The 19,140-nt window shown below is 41.0% G+C and overlaps 1 long non-coding RNA gene across 1 annotated transcript; it reads left to right on the top strand.

Annotated features, from left to right (window-relative positions):
• Nucleotides 1-1,337: 1,337 nt before the first annotated feature.
• Nucleotides 1,338-13,283, top strand: LOC131808254 (uncharacterized). Its single transcript, XR_009344746.1, has 2 exons — nt 1,338-1,461; nt 13,125-13,283. It is a non-coding gene; the product is annotated as an uncharacterized LOC131808254 (long non-coding RNA).
• The last annotated feature ends 5,857 nt before the right edge of the window (nt 13,284-19,140 follow it).

Genomic DNA, 19,140 nt, shown 5'->3' with positions numbered 1-19,140 from the left:
TGTGGCTACTGACTGAGGCTGGGAGGCTCTGCCAGCACTCAGGCATCTATGTACTTGGGTCCCGATCTACTGTTCTGCCTCTTAGCAGGGGAAGTGTAGACACTCTCTGCCTGTCTGATCCCATGGGAGTGGTTCTAGGAGTCAGGAGCTAACCATCCTGTCCTGGCCCATCCCCACCTCCTGGTCCTCACTCCTTAATGTTGTTAGATGTGTGTGACACTGTCAGTCTTGAATCTGCTTAATTCACTCTGTGGATGTGCCTGCACTGGTCTCATTTTCCAGTCTGTTCTTCTTCACCCACGTTTAAATTAGGCTGACCTGAGATGCTTTGCCTGAGCCTGTCTGGCCAATTTGCTAGTGATTACTTCTGCTACCTAATGCACTGACCACAAGGATGTGAAATCTGTCCGTTTGATTAGGAAATGAGAGACAGCCACAGACCCAAACCTTTGGAAAGTGGCTTCAGGCACGCACAGAACATCTACATGAAGGTGACTCCAAGGGCCCAGAAAAAGGGCAATTAACTACGTGGGCACAAGGAGGTGCAGGAAATAAATGCTGCCTATGCACTAAGAGCACAAGGAAAGGAGAACAGTGACTCCCTGCAGAGAGTGTGCAGACACACTGCTTTATTCTCAGGTTATGACCATCAAGGACACCCTCTCAGGCTCAGTCTCCCCAGTGGGCCCCCCACTCACCAAAGGCTGAACTCCTGGTGACAGAGCCGATGCATGTCTCCACCCATTAATCCAGTGCCTTCTCTGTAGGGACAAGGAGACCTTGAAGGCACATCCTAAGGGACGTGCTCTGTATCATGGCAAGACCTTCACATGTTCATCACCTCTCTGAGCCTCAGTTTCCCATCTATCCCATCTATCAGCTGGCTGGCTGCTCATTCTCATTGCCATATTTGGAAAGTTAGACCCAGAGGTTTAACTCCCTGGCAGGCATCAGGGTGAGCATCACCTGATGGCCAAGAAAGCCCTATGGGGAGGGAGGAATGAAGGGGAAGAGGAAGGGTCAAATAGGGTCTGAATTAATTCAGACCACGATCCCCTAGCTTTTCGCTGGAAAAGGGACAAAGACCACCACTGGTTTTACACCAAGACCTGAGAGCTCTCATTTTACCCTCACAGCACTCCTGCAGGAATTGGGGCCATTGCCATTTTGTGAATGAGGTATCTGAAGCAGGGGAGTTTAGTCCTATATTCAGGATGACCAGTCAAGGGGCAAACTTGGGGCCACTTGTCTCCATGGTGGGTTGCCTTAGCAGGACAGAACAAGGAGCCCTTTGTCCCCGAGTTCTGAAAGAATCTTCTGGATGTGGCTGAGCAGAACACAGTGGAGGCCAGCCTCCTCCTCCACTGCCCCAAGGGGAACACCTACCACGGAGAGAGAACACTGCTCTAAGGGATCGGAAGGACATTTGTGGGTAACTGCCACATGTGTCCCTTGCAAAAGGTGAGTGTGTGACCGGAGACATGGATAGAGATGAGGGTCCCTGACATCTTGGGGTAGCCAGTTAGGCTCTGTGGGTGAGGAGCAGGGAATTACCCTCCCAAACGCCTGTTAAAATCAGCTTGTCAGGCCCCATGAAAACCCCTGGTGAGGCTTTGGTTGGGATTGTATTATATCGAAAAATCCATTTGATACACTAGAGACATTCGATAGCTCTAGAATATAAAGAATTTTTTACCATAATCAATGTCTCTTCACTTCATTAAGACTTTTATAATCATTTTTGACAAAGAATCATGTGTTTTTCATGTTAAAGTCTTACATTTAAAAACTCTATTTCTAAAAAAAAAAAAAAAAACTATTTCTAGGCCCCTTATATATGTGCCATTGTAAATGAAATATTTTCATTGCATTTAATTAATTACAGTTGAGTACATAATACTGTAGTTGAGTATAAAATACTTTAATAAACACTTCTTGTATTAACCAATAATATTAGGTGCTGTTATATTATTTCTTATAATTTGCCAGTACCTTCTTTCATGAATGGGAAGTGCTGGTGGTGGGTATCCTTGTCTTGTTCTTATTTTTAAAGGAAATGCTTCTAACATTTCATTTAATCAGGATTTTTTCATACCTTTCTGGCAGATATCATTTATCAGAGTAAGAATGTTTTTATAGATTTCTAGTTGGCTAAGACTTTTTACCATAGATTTGTATCAAATTTCTCAAATGATTTTTCCGCTTTCATTGAGCTAACTGTATTGTCCTTTTCTTTTAATTATTAAAATAAAAATTAGATTAAATTAAATTACTAATTAATTAAATTAAATTATTCATTTTTCTAATGTTTAGTTAATATTGCATTATGTAATAATTTCAACTTAGTCATGAGTATTACTTTTTGGTATAATTTGGGTTTTATTTAAATATTTTGCATCTGAGCTCCCTAGAATTTGGTCTGATTCTCCTTTCCTTTGTTTTTGCTTTGTTTTGTTTTACTTTATTTATTTGAGAGAGAGAGAGAGCAGAGGGAAGAGCAGAGAGAGAGGGACAAGTGGCCTCTGAACTGAGTGCAGAGCCTGATGCAGGGCTCATTCTCACAACCCTGAGATCATCAAAATCAAGAGTCAGAGCCTAACCTACTGAGCCACCCAGGCACGCCTCTCTTTGTCTGGTTTTGGCATCAGAATTAGACCAGCTCAATGAAAGGGGATCTCCTTCTCTGGAAAGGTTTGTGTAAAAAGGGATTGCTGTTCCTAGAAAATAATCTGAATGTCCAGAGTGTGGTGGTATTGTGGAGTCTGTATACACCAATGGCCCAGGTTCAAATCCTCACACTCTCTTGTGTGGTCCTAGGCAAGCCACATAACCTCCCTTCTCCAATTTACCTGTGGATCAGAATAGCACAACACCTGCAAGGTTGAACCATTGTGACAAATGAATTAATATGTATAAGCCAATGAAAATAATGCAGACACATGGCAAATGTATATAAGGAAGAGCCACTGGGTCCTAAAGTGAGTTACCGGCAAAACTAAGTAGGGAACTTCACTTGTGGGAAAACTTTTAAATACCTGCTTAGTTCATGTAATGACAGAAGTAATAGAGTTAGTCCAGTGTTCTTTTTCTTCTCCATTCAACTTTTATTATTTGTACTTCTCTAATATCAATTTTATCTTAATATTCCAACACATGTTCTCTCTTTTTTTTTTAAGATTTTATTTATTTATTTGACAGAGAGAGATCACAAGTAGGCAGAGAGGCAGGCAGAGAGAGAGAAAGGGAAGCAGGCTCCCTGCTGAGCAGAGAGCCCAATGCGAGGCTGGATCCCAGGACTCTGAGATCATTACCCGAGCCGAAGGCAGCAGCTTAACTTACTGAGCCACCCAGGCACCCATGTTCTCTTTTATTAGAAGCTTTAATTATTTGCTACATCTGTAATTATATGTTACTTTGCATTATTAATGTTGTTTACGTCATTCCTGTTTTCCTCCAAAAGTTTTGTCTCAGGCTTTTCACCTTTCTTAGTTTTTTCAACAACAGATTTTGAGTAAGTAGATTTTCTCTGTTTTATTCCTTGCTATTCTTATCCTTATTACTTTTCTCCTGTGTTCCCTTTGGGCTTAATTTGTGGTTCCTTTTCTATCATCTTAAGTTCTACAGTTAGCTTTTAATTCTTTCTTTTTTCTTTCCTTCTTTCTTTTTTTTTTTTTTTTTTTAAGATTTATTTGAGAGTGACAGAAAGAGAGTGGGGCGGGGAGGGGCAGAGGGAGAGAAAGAATCAATCTCAAACTGACTCCTGGCTCAGCACGGAGCCCATGGCGTGGCTTGATCCTATGACCCTGAGATCATGACTTGAGACAAAACCATGGGTCACATGCTTAACTGACTCAGCCACGCAGGTACCCCTTTAATTCTTCTTTCTAATACAGACATATAAAACATGCAATACTCATCAAATTCTTCCTTAGCTATGTTCCCTTGGTCTTATAATCAGGGTTTAATTTATTTATTTGTCATAGAGTTGCAGCAGTTTTTGGAGTTTCCATTTTTACTTATTTGTGTCACTTACACATTTAGGAAAAATGTATTAATTCCAGTAGTAGTGTAGGGCTGTTGGTCATGGCAGTGACCCAAGGTGATGAAAGACTCACTCCAAGGGTTCACCAGAAGCTAGGGCATTCATCCTGGTGGTTCTCCAGGAGAAGCCATCCTTATCTGCCAGATCAGAATGGTGGTTCCTGCCCTGTGGCCAGGCAGGGTCGCCTCCATCACCACCCAGGTGCATTCCATTTGCTTCCTTCTCCTCCACTTCCACTTCCTTTCTCATCTGTCCTGGATCACACTCCCTGAAAGCAGGGCTCTGGTTGGCATCCTGTGTCACAATCCTTCACTGTGGTTGGACAGAGACTTTGTAACACACCCTCTCATTGGCTCAAGCCTTGCTTTGCTTGGATTAAACTAGGTTCTTATCTCACCTGATGTGCCTAGGATGTTAAGGATCTAAATTGCAAAGCATGAATCCGGTTCCCAATCCCTTCACCTATCACAGACTTCCAGGTGCTCTGGCCATGAGAGTTAGTCAATACTAGAGGCAGTTGGGCCAGTCAAGATCTCCTTGGAGGTCTCTCATCTAGGATGATTGAAAACAGCAAACCCCTCTCCTCAGCTCCCTGATTTATACCAGAAGAAACTAAAACATCAGACCATGAGGCATTTGCAATGCCATATGGGAGACCTCATCCCTGCCTGCAGAGAGCCTTTCCTATAGGAAAAGGAATATATATATATATATATATATATATATATATATATATATATATATAAAATATTCAAATTGCAGGCATACCTAATTTTATTGTGCTTCGTAGATACTGTGTCTTGTTTGTTTGTTTTACAAATTGAAGATTTCTGGTCACTGTGCATTGAGAGACCCTATTAGTATTATTTTTTCTAATAGTATTTATTCACTTTTGTGTCCCTGTGTCACATTTTGGTAATTCTTGCAAATATTTCAAAATTTATCATTATTATTTGTTATGGTGATCTATGATCAGTGATTACAACTTGCTGAAAGCTTGAATAATGGTTAGCATTTTTTAGCAATGAAGTATTTTTTAATTAAGGTTTATATTTTTTTAGACATAATGCTATGTTTCACACTTAGTAACCTGTATAGTGTAAACAATTTTTATATGCATTGGAAAAGAAAAATTATTTGAGTTTTATTATGATATCCATGTTATTGACGTGGTCTGGAACAGAACCTGCAATATCTCTGAGTTGTTGCTATACTATTCTCATGTTAGAGGAGAAAATTGCTGAGGTACTTGAAGTTTGTGAAATAAAAACCAGAGAGCATGATTCTGGGATGTCTTGTTCCTCTTCCAGCAACACCAAATTTTCAATGTGGGAAAAGAGAATGGGAGCACTGGGAACTTAGCAGTCCGTCTAAAAGACAATACAGATCCTCTCCCCGCCCCCCTCATCTCCCTTTGATACTGCCCTGAGAGATGGCCATAGGTCTGTGATGGATGTCAGCCTGCAGTCCCCACCTTCCAGTTGGCAGGGGTTTCTTTCCTGTTCTATTGATTGGTGCTTTCACAAGTGATACTGCTGGGGCAGCTCAATTTCTGCACCTGAAAATTGACATCCCAGTACCACTTGCCATCAGAATCAAAAGGAAAAAAGGACACCATCTGCTCTGAAAAATTCCCCACTGTGATATCGGCCTGACCTTTTTATCTTGAACTGTGGACCATCTTGCAAAAAACATGTTAGAGAGAGAGACTAAATCTTTATTCCAGAGATTTGGGTTTCCCTGCTGCGTTCATTTTAGGATGGGTCAACCTTAGACAAGATTTAATAAGATGTTATTTCTGGTCTGAAATGACATCATCATAGGAGGCACCTCTGGCCTCTGGTTGTTGTGAAGAATATAAAATTTCTCTGAGAGGTCATTTTTCTTCTAGGAGGTACCTATATTTTGCAGTGTTATTTCATCATGGCCCAAAGAATGTCTCTTTTAGCTTCAAAAAGTTTCCTTCCTACACTTCATTAGAAGATATGTGAAGAGGAGATAGTTTTAATTCATGTGTTTCACTGATAGATTTACAAAGTATCTTATAACCACCTACTGAATATTTTCTAAAGCAATTGCTTGTTATGTAGTCAGAGAGGCAAATACCACATTCTAATTAAAGTTGTGTTTTGTTTTTTCCTGCTGTTTGGCTATACTTGTCAACACAGAATGACTGTATCTGTGGTTAAGCTTTAAAGGGCAGAGTACAAGTGACATCCTTTCTGTCAACTTTATAAAAAACCACTCCTGTCTTTGGGTTGAAAAAAAGAAAAAAAAATGCTAGTGGAATTGCTTTGTCAGAAACAGAATCTTCTGGGGACTGAACAGAAATGAATTTGGCAATAATCAATATTTGAAATCAGAAGGAGACAGGTTGGATTTAATCTCTGGGGAATTGTTTGATCATTGCTGGCATCTAACCGAGAAAACCTAATCCCATTAGCAAAATGATTTCTGCCCTGAGAGGAACAGGAAGCAGAGATGTCATGCACGCAGAAGGAACGTCACCGTCTAATTAAGCCAAAGTGGAGCCAGAAAGCTGTGGACAGCACTCCTTGCTCTCACTAATTGATCGGAGCATAGCAGTGCAAGAATACAGGACTCATGTCTTAATCTTTGTATTGACTGAATATTATAATCAACAAATACATTTTAGGAACCCTCTAAAAAATAAACTATTTAGAGGCAAAAGCTGTAATGCATGAAATGCTTCTATTTTTAGGGAAGTATTTGATAGCTTTTAACAAATATATAAACTATGTAATCTTCCTTCTCATCAAGGTTTCTGACATTCCTATCACTCCCCAAATCCCATGTGCTCCTCTGTGATCAATATCTCCTCAAGCCCAGACCCAGGCAACTGCTAACCTGTTCACTGTCACAGCAGATTTGCCTCTCCTGGATTCCACCCAAACAGAATCATACAATATGTATACTTCCGTATACCATCCATGTTGCTGCATGTATCAACAGAGATTCATATTTTATTTACAAGTGGATAGTTTTTCTCCAGTTTTTGGTTATAATGAATGGTGTTGCACTGAACTCCAGTGTACAACTTTCTGATGGGCATATTCTTTCATACTCTTATAGTAAGTGTATGCTTAACTTTATAAGAATCTAACAAACTGCTTTCCAAAGGGTCTGACCCCCGTTCTTCAAAATCCTGGCCAATATTTTGTATTGTCAGTCTTTTACAAAAAAAATTAGCCATCCTTATGTGCATGAGTTGGTATCTCATTGTGGTTGTAAATTGTGTTTCCCAATAAATAATAAACAATTTTTATGTGTATATGGATCATCCAGATATGTTTTGTTGGTTTAAGTTTAAATCAGAGTTTTAACAGGTAGAACATTACTGAAACTCAAAGAATTAAGATTCTGTTATTAAATGAATCAAATAAACCAGTGATATCTTTATGTATATTTTAGTCATTTAAACTATTATATAAAGTATATTTTTAGTATCTTATAGGTATTATTATACATATATAAATATATATATATATATAAGCTATACAACATATATTATATGTTGTATAGCTTAAACCCTGACTATAACTGATGCCTCTGCATCCACCCTGCTCATTGGCTAATTCTCAAAATGAAGTGTCAAAATCACCAAATGGTATCAGCTCATGACCACAACAGGGATTTCATTGTATTATGCTGTGTCATGGTTGGCAGATGTGAGCCATGCTAGGGCAATTATTAATCAGCTTGGGACTATAGCAAAACAACTTGAAATTTTAAAATTTTAAACAAGTGGTGCAATCTGATAAGCTTCCACTATAAGTCATTCAGGAAAATGGCCATACGTATATAGATTGCATCAGCAGACCTCCCAGTAACACAAGTTCCACTCTGCAAAAATAGTCATAACATCCTCACAGTTGTTTTCAGTATCTCTCACCATGGGTCAGTTTCATAGCTCTCAAAGTGGGTAGCTTGATTAATGTTGGTTAAAGCTGCTCTTTTTTTCTTTTTACCATGCATATTTTTTTGCCTCACCACAACTGTAACTGCTGTGAGAAGAGTCTGTGTGGGTCAGGAGCCCAGAACTTGTGCATGGAACTCTGCTTCATCCTTTAGGCAGCCCTCCCCTTGAGAATGTATGGTTGCTCAACCAAAGAACGCTTCATCTCCCTAATCTGGAAGCAGCAGCAAGAAGGTCCCTTCACCCTCCAATGCTTTCAACCTCCCTGTTAGCCCCAGTGGCTCCTACAAGGGCTGTCTGCAAGAGGATCCTTGGACCAGTGCATTCATCTGGAAGACAATCTCAGATGTGAGATTGCTGCTGCTCACTTATCACACAGTTTGTTATACCCATTATATATATATATATATATATATATATATATATATATACACACACACACACGCACATATATATATGTGTGTGTGTCTATATATTAGCCTGTTCATCAACAAGATTACCAGTGCTGACATAATGGCCTCGGGACAAGTTTGGGGTTTGCTGGGACTTTAAGTTGTCCTGGGATTCCCAGGATTAACTTGCTGCCTATTTGTTGGTATAAAAACCCAACTCTCCATGGCCAAGTTTATATGTTTACCAGGTATGTGATCTGAAGGCACTACCTCAATATACCACCATGAAAAAAAAAGAGCCAGTCTTGGAATCCCATAGTCTTTCTATGAGATATCATACACTTTCCCTCTTCGATCCTAGTCCAGCCAGAGAGAAGCAGTAGTTATCACCTGCCACCTGTTCTATCATGACATTATCATTCTCTCAAAGGAAGCCATCCTAACTGCACATATAAGCAATACAAACATGTTACCCTTAGGAGTAATTCATCAAACCTGGTGCTTTGGAACTATGAATCCCTGGTTTCCTGGTACTTCTAAAACCCAGAATTATTTTTTAATGTCTTACATAATAAGACATTTGTTATCCACTTATCATTCTGCTCTTATAGTCTGAATAAGCTCATTAAGAGAAGCCAGAGCGCACATGTGATTACCATAACAGACACAAACATTGGTCTGGATTCCTCCCTCTGTGGGCTCTGTTCATGGATTCATAGGAAAACACTCCCTTTCACAGAAACTATGGGGTCTTGTCCTTGCTTCTTCTCTCCACCCCAGGGTAGTATCACAGCTTTACTCTGCCTTGGACTTACTGATGACAGCAATACATCTCCCCATCTCTTCTTCCTTCAGTCGGCCCTTCCCCCATCACTTCAGGAAGACACATGCTTCAAAAGCAAGCCTGGAGTCAAATCAAGTGTCCTCTCGCAGGCACCTGTGGTATACGACCTTGCTCATGCCCCAGGACTGTCCGAGCTGCCAGAGCAGAGGAAAGGTTCTTCCTCTTTATCTGTCACTGTCTTTCAGCCCTACCACCATTGCAGCTGTGGATGTTTTGAATCTCTCTGATTTGTCTCAGGCGCAAGCTGGTGCCATTCTAGACCAAGTGATTTGCACTGATTTACTCTGTGCTGTGGCAGGTTATCCAATTCAAGCCCCAGTAAATCTCACCTCCCTTGACAGTTGAGTGTTGGCTCCTGTCAAGAGCCTTTCCCTCTGACTCTAAACTTGGGCACCACTGTTTCTTGCTCTAACTGATGGTGGTGGGGCAGGCAATGCTGTGCGTGCTCTAGAACCTCAACATGGTCACAGCTCCCACCTTCTCCCTCCTGCAATCCTGGGCTTACCATGTTGTAGAGATGCCTGAGCCAGCTTCTTGGAAGACAGGAGACCACTGGGAAAACATCAAGGTGCCCAAGCCAACAGGTCACACCATCTGCCCTCAGGCCCACTGAAGCAATCAGCAACATTAGTGAGCCCTTGGGACAAACAGAGGAACTCCTCAGTGGCCAGCCCTCAGATTGTAAGAAGTAAATAATTGAGTTATGGACACTAAATATTGAGGGGTTATTGATATAAAGTTTTCAGAACGTCTTGCTCTCTTTCATCACTCTGGACTTCTGGTCCACATAGAAAGGATGTAAGCTGGAACTCAAGTCCCAGGCTTTTCAAGTAATTGCCACCTGGGCATTGGGGGTGTTTCATGTCCATCAGTCACTGAAAAAGAAACTCTGGTTCAACCTGCACTACCACCTTGTCTCTGACATAATAAAAAAAATTCCATAGAGATCTTGATGTTGTGCCCAAATTCCAAGACCCCCCCCAAAGATGACCACCAGAGTCCAGAGTCAAAGCCAAACAGCAAGGGTCATTTATTACGAGTTCGAACCCGGACCTCTGCGCACTTGTTGCCGGTGACGCTAAGAGGTCCTGAGCTCGGGATCACAACATCTTTTATACACTATTTGTGGGGAGGCAGGGACTTAGCATACATCATAGTATCTTGTAGCAAATCGCCACATACCGCGGGAAAATCAAAAAGCAACTCTATAGTATGACTGGCGCACTACAGACCAGGAAAAAGCTGGGAACAGATTATTGGTTAGGTTAAAGGGCTGTCATTTTTCAAACTGCTTGGTTGGCACCGCTAGGGTATGTGTCACCTCAGGATTGGCCAGGGTCTCCCTGTCAAGCCGCAGGGTGCCAGATGGTTATTATCTCTTGTACCCAGAGCTGGGTGGGGGGTCCGGGAACAGTCATTTTGTCATGTCCAATTCTGGGTGGGGGTTTCTCTGGTGCCAGATGGCTGTTATCTCTCGGCCCAGAGCCAGGTGGGAGTCCAGGAGTGGCCACTCTGCCAGGTTCAATTCTGGGTGGGGGTTGTGTGGTTACAGAGTGCCTACAGAAAGTTTGCTAGTATTTTTCCATCTCCTCATGGGTTAGCAAGCAAAGGTACAGAAGCAGAAATAGTGGTAATGGTTATAATTTAGGCAACTCATTGGAATATTTGATGGAAAGCAGAGGAGGAATTCAGCTCTTATTTCTCTATTATCCTTAATTGGGAAAATGCATCTCAAAATTTCTATGTACAGAGACACCTTAACATAGAAACATCAGTCTATCTCCAATCTAACCCATTCCTTTTCCTACAATGTACTCTGGTTTCTATTCTGCTTTAAATTTTCCAAAGAAAGTCCTAACGGACAAAAAACAAAAACAAAAATGAAAACAAAACAAAACAACAACCACCACAACAACAAAAACTCTTTCTGGATCCAACACTGACTTTTCAGTACTGAGATAATAGAGAAATTACTTTTAGAGAAGGCATTTTTTCACTCTTTTCAACAGATATATTTTCAATACACTTATATTCTGAGTAGAGTGGTAGATTCTGCAGAAACAGTTCTGGATAAGATCTGCTCCCTGTCCTTAAGAATCTGCCAGTCTACTGGGGAAAAAGATTATTAAAACACATCATACTACTGTTATGAGAGGGGTGTTTGTGTGATAAAAGGTACAATGGAAATGCACAGGAAAGGCAAAAGTATAGCCTTCAGGAATTCATGAAAAAATTCACTCATTCAGTCCTAAAAGCATATTTTGGGATAAAGTCATATCATGTGAAAAGATTATCATAAGAAATGCAAAGTGGGGGGAAGGAAAAGAGAGTTGGAGACAGAGTTTTAGACTTCATTTCATAACCCAAGTGTTCACAGGGCAAGTAGGTAAGGGGAAGGTCATGGGGTTGGACAAACATCAGATAAAAACACATCTTTTTTTGTTCTGATAACAAGTGGAAAACACTTTCTGAAAACAGTCAAACATTTTCTGAAAGAGTAACCTGCCAAGTGACCCTATCCCATATGCATATTAGAATGCTCATTTTTTTGTTTTACAATTACTTTTAATACTATTACTTTTTATTACTTTCATTATGGTGGTTAGTCACCATACAGTATGCCATTAGTTTTGATGTAGTGTCCCAAGAAAAGAATGAGGCTCATTTTGAATGCAGTGTGCTGCCATTGGAAGAGATGGGCTAGTGAAGACACTTGCTGAAATTCAGGAGAACTGACAAAGTTCTGGTTGTAGGGATGGACAAATGCAGTGATCTGAAGGGGCACATGCACCTGAATGTTTATAGCAGCAATGTCCACAATAGCCAAACTATGGAAAGAACCTAGATGTCCATCAACAACAGATGAATGGGTGAAGATGTGGTATATATATATATATATATATATATATATATATATATATATGACTATTATGCAACCATCAAAAAATGAAATCTTGCCATTTGCAACAATGTGGATGGAACTAGAGGGTATTATGCTGAGCAAAATAAGTCAATCAGAGAAAGACAATTATCATATCATCTCATCTCTCTGATATGAGGAATTTGAGAGGCAGGGTGGGGGTTGTGGAAGGTAGGGAAGGAATAAATGAAACAAGATGGGATCAGGAGGGAGGCAAACCATAAGAGACTCTTAAAGTCACACACAAAAAACTGAGGGTTGCTGGGAAGTGGAAGGTTAGGAGGGATAGGGTTGCTGGGTGATGGATACTGGGGAGGGTATGGGCTATGGTGAGTGCTGTGAAATGTGTCAGACTGATAATTCACAGACCTGTGCCCCTGGGGCAAATAATACATTATATGTTAATAAAAATAAGTTTTAAAAAGGAGGGGTCAGATTTGAGTGGTGTTCTGGAGCCAAACAGCTCAGGACTTGGTGACTGGTGGGAGGAGTCAAGTAACTCACCTATGGTGTCCAGTAAATACACTCTCAGTCTGGGATATCTACCCAGACAGAGACCAAGGACAGCCCAACACCAGCCATGTGTTCACCTGTGGCAGTAACATCATTGGCTTTGCCTTCCTTTTTTGGTGTCCACATTTTCATTTTTCTGTCTGTGCAGGACCCTCATCACAGAAGGAGGCAACGTACCCAGGCAGACCCTACTAACACAGGCGGAAAGGCACTCCAAGCTGGTGGTGGTTTCAGAGTCACAGATGGCTTTCCCATTTTTGTTAATTCTGACACTTTTCCCAGTACAGGAGTTGTCACAACATGAACTGGATATAATGAGATTCATGAATTAGATAATAAGATTTGCTAAGGCTTGACTGGGATTGGCTCTAACTTGATTAGGATCTGAAACTAGAAGCTGAAGGAGTGGGAGAAAAGGAGCTTCCTGTTCTTTTGTTCACCCCTGAGATTTCATTGTTATTCTTTGTCTTTAACAGGGTGGCTTGCTTCACATTTTGCAGGCGCCAGGATGACAGAGGTTCTGAATAGCTGCGGACCATATGGGTTTAAAGACAAAGGAGGAAGCCTTTAGATTTGTTTGTTCATTTGTTTGTCTCAGCTATAGATAAACCAGTTTCCAAATTTTAGCTTGCAATTAACAAAACACACTCATAAGTCTAAAACACCTTGTTATTGAAATTCCTGCATCTTTGTATCTTTGTTACATTAGGGAATTTAAGTCTCTAGACCTCTTTTCCCTCTGAAAAAATTTCTGTGTACATGTGATCTTTGGTTAATAGAAGGATGCTTACTAATGAAATACAATGCAATGCATTTTTCAAGACCTCAAGATGGTCTCTAGGGGAGATGGTTACAAGAGACTGGACCAAGAGAGCTTTTTCTGTTCCAAATCTCCCTATTTAAACTTTGTTTTAAATCTTTCTTTGCTCCCTAAAAACCAGGCCAATACCTACTATTCTGTTAGTACCAAGAAGAATTTAAATTTATGGGTCTTAGTTCCTCCCCCTTTACCCAGCCTCTACCAAATCAGATGTGGTGTAGAATTAAGTCACATTGCTGGACCAAGACTAAAGTGTCAGGGGACCCCCAACCTCAAGTCTCCTTTAAAACTGACCCACTTCTGGGGCGCCTGGGTGGCTCAGTTGGTTGAGCAACTGCCTTCAGCTCAGGTCACGGTCCTGGAGTCCTGGGATCAAGTCCCGCATCAGGCTCCCAGCTCCATGGGGAGTCTGCTTCTCCCTCTGACCTTCTCGCCTCTCATGTTCTCTCTCACTGTCTCTCTCAAATAAATAAATAAAATCTTTAAAAAAAAAAAAAAAAACTGACCCACTTCAGAAAAGGACATGCAGAGAATGAGTCCTGATTATCCTTGGAGTTTCCACTACCCAATGTGGCCAGAGCTCTGTTGGGTCCCCGGATCCAAGAGTGCAGGAGGAACAATAGAAATGACCTGCGGCTCTGGAGGCTCCCCGGAGTGCAGGAAGAGCAATGGAAATGACCGCTGCTGGGTCTCGCCTTCTTCCAGCCTACCCCCCTCCTTAACCCTTGACTCTCCCACCAAAAGGGTGTATGCCCAGGTCACATCTCCATAGGTAACCCGATACCTATGCAGGAGACAGATAAAAGACGCCCCCCCAACTCCCTCCCAGCGGGACTTCCCCCACTCTGCTTTCCAGAGTCCTGGAACCTCGCAGGAGGGTGCCCACCTCCTCCCAGAGCAACTTTCTTGGCTCCCCTTCTCCTGAACCCTGAAACTTCGCCAGAGAGTGCCTTAATAAACCTTGCCTTGCACCCACTTTGCCTGGTGTCGTGTTTATCTCGTTATAAAACCTTACAAACTCTAAAAGGCTGATCTTGCCTAGATGTACCCTATTTGGTACCGACCAACTTCTCCTACTGACTTTTTGGGCCTTGTCATCCTCTTAAATGACCAAACCCTTGCAGTGAAATCAAGTCTATGTTGATTGGGCTTTGACGTCAGGCCTCCTCCTTACACAGAACAGTTTCTATCGCTGCAGCATGTGCACTGCACACCTGAGAACTCCATAATGGTGCTCCCATGGTTGTGCAGCATGCAATAAGGACCACCATTTATTGAGGCCCTGCTACATTTGTCAGTTCATTTTCTGAATCAGATTCTGACCATTCTATACACACACACACACACACACACACACACAGTTTCAGAGAATGAGTGTCTCCTCCCTTTCTGACACTTGAGTATTTGACTCTGATCTGGTTTCTTGCTTCGGTACTCTGATCCATGCAGCATCTGGAAATCAAGACCATTCTATTTCCTTAGTCACTGTGCCAGAGCACCCAGCTGCATATATCAACTCACCTTCAAAAGCTAGGACAGGTCCCTCAAGCCTTGCACACATGTGATGTCCAGCTCTGAAACCCACAGACTACTCATTTATTCAACAATTGCCACAGAACACCTCCCGCATGCTAGTTGCTAGTTTCCTATCTGCATACCAGTGTTGGGCATTAATGTCACTCATATAATTCATCTGATTGATTGCTTCCATGTTTTATGACCTTTCAAAGTTTGAACTCATATAGTTTATCAACTACACAGAATTTTGCTTACAAAATTAGTTTCTTAATTTTGCTAAATTAACAAATCTATGACTTAAAATGTCAGTGTAGCATACAATGGAAAACAGCTCCACAATAAAAAAGGAATGAATACTTGATATTTGCAACAGTTTGGGTGAACATTAAGGAAATTATGTGGAGTGAAAAAAGCTGATATCAAAAGAATACATTTATGTAACATTCATGAAATAATATAATTATAGACTTGGAGAAAGGTTTGGTGGTTACCAAGTCTAGGACAGTGAAGGGATGGGTGGGTAGGTATGGCTATAAAGAGCTAGCAAGAGGGAGCCTGTGGTAATAGTAGACTTGAGTGTCTTAATTGTGGTGGTGTTTACACAGGTGATAAACTTACAAAGAGCTACACATCTACATACATACACACACATAAATTCATATGAACTGTTGATATCTGGATATGTTCTATAGATGATGCTCATGTCAGTTTCCTGGAAGTACCTCTAATTCCTCATAAGGATGATAATGATGACACCAGCATCATGGAATTTTCTGAGGGATTAAATGATATGTTGGATATGAGGTAGTAAGCACTATACATGGCACATTATATTCATAGTAGATCTATTGATATTTCTGCCCATCTGTCTGTCCATTCATCCATCTATCTCTGTGATGGGGGTGGGGAGGTGGTGATTACCAAAATCACAAGATAAGCTGAAATGTAGAGCAAGAAATTCAGAATAACACTGATATGCTTACAATATACAGTTTCATTTTTCCTTCCTCTTTCTACCATAAAATTGTTGCTTTCTCAGAATTCCCCAGATCTTACATTTACCTTCTGTACCACAGTGTATAGTACACACTTAGAAATAAATACAAAACCATTAGTCATATTCTGCAGAACTTCTGACTCATCAACCCTGGTATTTGTTTTCATTTATGCTCAACATCCTCCAGCTGTTGATCAAAATATCCAAACTTTCATGTGAATCTGCATTTGAGTCCCTTAGGAAGGACCTAGGATGACCCCGAAAAGTGTGATTATTATCAAGTAAGATACTGCCACAAAACTAATCAGAGAAGATATTGGTAATAAAGTCCATTGTTCTCGATTGTCTTCATTTTATAGAAGGAAAATCCAAGAGTCTGTCAAAATTAGGGGTTGGGGAGAAGTGAGTTGGAGTCAAGAATCAGAATGTGCTAGCCAGACCATTGGTAATAATGGAAAGTCCACTTCAGCAGTGGAGATAAATTAGGAACAGGATGGGCCTATGTGGGAAGAGAAAATGAGTCACTTGCGAAGAAGAGCAAGTTCTTTTTGTTGGCTTTTAATGGCTCAGGTATGAACTGGTGGCTCCCACCTTGATCTAATCCTGTTATGTGGATACCATGCCACCTGCCCCTCCTTTCTTTAGGCTCTGCATCCACCCCAAACCATCTCTATTTTGCAAATCTCTTAGCTCTTTTATTCATCATATCTGTGAAATATTCTCAGAAATATTTCTTCTTTTTTCTCAGAAATGGTTCTATATTTTGTTTAATAATCTTAATTTGATTGAGCTTTTACTAAAGCCTCACGATGTGCCAGGTACATATCTCAGCAGTTCACACGCATAAGCTCATCAGATGCTTATGGTAGAGATATGCTCACTGTATGGATGGGCAGCCAAGGCACAAGGGATTTGAATAATTTGCCCCCATTTCACCCAGATAGCCAACCCATGCATTCTCAGATCTCTTCTGCAAATCCATTTTTCCACCTCTCTGCCTAGTGTAAATTTAGGCCCTATCTTTCCTTACATAAATTGTTGTAAAATTCTCCCCACTTCCCTCACTATCTCTACTACACAAGTTGGTTTTCTCCCCAAACTGTTGACTTTCAACATTTTAGGACATCATTTTTCCTAGCTTCATTATTCTTAGATCTTAAGTTCCTATAGTCACACAACCATTCTCAGAGAGCTTTAATTCATATGGCTGTTGATTTAACTGTTCCCATTTCATGGGTGGCTTGGTCATCAGTATCAGTAATGGTCTCTGCAATACTGGATAGCTTCTCATTTTAGGATAAAGCCCTCTTATATTAGCATAAACAACAAATCAGTCACCACTCTTTCTCATCTGTATTATAAGTCGTCTTTATTTGCTCCAGGGACAAACCTCCACTCTAGCCACCATTAATTATTCATCTTTCCCTTTGTATCCATGCACTTCTAGGGACCCAGCTTGGATGAATGGATGGATGGATGAACAGATGGAAGAGTAAATGAATGGACAGATGGTGGATGGATGATTGAGTAAACAAGTGAGGAATGAATGAATGGGAAAGGTTGGACTGGAAGATTTAAAGATAAAAATAACAACTGTTTGGAAATTGGGAGGATAAGGACTTGGTTGAGATGTGAAATTAATAGTTATTAAGCATTGACTCTATCCCAATCATTCTATCTGGTCTATGTCTATGTCTCTGTAGTCTTAACTGAATTCTCATGAAATGCTTTATCTCAATTTATACAATTATCTCATTGTATATCTCATTGTATAAATGAGGAAATGAAATTCCAGAATATAGTAGCTTTTTCAAGTATATGTAATGCCAGAATTGGAATTCAAACCCAAGTGAGATATGTCAGAAATTTATGCTCCTTCAACTGTACTACTTGGAATGATTTCACTTGGGGGCATACTGACTGGCAGATGCTTCAGTACCTTCTGATGATACCTAGTAAAAAGGCACATATTAAAATTTAGTGCCCAGGAGAAAAGGTCCCTGGAGATAATGATTTGGGATTCATGGTATGTAGGTAATGGCTGTTACAACAGACACATATAAAGCACATACTATATGTCAGACATTCATCTAAGCCCTGAATGAGATGGAAAAACTGATAGGAACACCAGCACAAAGACAAAGAATAAAGAGAAGAGAAGTAGGAACACAGGTCTCGAAGACATGGCCTGGCAGGTGCCTGAGACATATTCCTGTCAGGTGGGTGGAAATAGAAACAGTGTTCCAGGTGGGAAGGGGAACCCAGTGTGTTTTGAGGGAAAGAGGGACTTGTGGTCCTGTGATGTAAAGAGAAAAAATGAGAAATGAGTGTCTCACCAGATGAAAGTTGCGGCTCCTGTTAAGGAATTTGACACTTAGAACAATGGAGAGTCCTAGAGGGCTTCACCCAGATGCATGTAGTGATTAGCTCTGCACTTTCCAAGTGAATTCTGGGAAGAAGTGGGCTGCAGGGAGCAGTTGGGAGTCACCCCAGGTATCCAGGGCACAGAGTGACCTCTAGGACCAGAGGCTTGCAGCCTGCCCAAGGTGCCGCACAGCTCTGCATGCTTGCTGTTTCCTTTTTACTCAGGATGGTGGGCTTTGCATAGCAAGATCAGAATTATTTAGTCTCCTGTCAGAAAACTCTGTGGTTTTTTTCTTTAACAGTCCCATCAGAGGATCACCCCTCAGGACACAAAATCAAACCCTTTCTCCACTGTAACATGTTCACCTACATGCACCCTGAGCTCCACAGCTATTGCTTACCGCCACCATGAGTGAGTGCCTCCAGTGGGTTGAAACTGAGAAAGGGAGCAGCTTTTGTGGCTGGTGGAGCCATCTGTCCCTCAATTAAGACACACTGGCTTCCTCAATCTGCTGCTCTCTCCACCCATTAATCTAAGAACTTCCAGTAAGTTTCCACCTCAGCCAGCTATAAGCAAGCCTCTCAACATCTTCATTAAAATCCTGGCAGAATCAGTTTTATTTTAATTAATTTGTGCTCCTCAGGTCGTTGGTGCCCTACATTCATTTTGAGAATCATCATTGTGAATGGCCAGATCTCTTTCAGGATGTTGGCATGTTTTAGCTACAAATTCTATCAATCATGACCCCACTTTTCACCAGGGGCCACATTTTTTTTTTACCTGAACTGTGGA

This window comes from Mustela lutreola, chromosome 9 (genome assembly GCF_030435805.1).
Source record: "Mustela lutreola isolate mMusLut2 chromosome 9, mMusLut2.pri, whole genome shotgun sequence".
NCBI classification, from domain to species: Eukaryota; Metazoa; Chordata; class Mammalia; order Carnivora; family Mustelidae; genus Mustela; species Mustela lutreola.
This window is presented reverse-complemented; position numbering and strand designations above follow the sequence as displayed.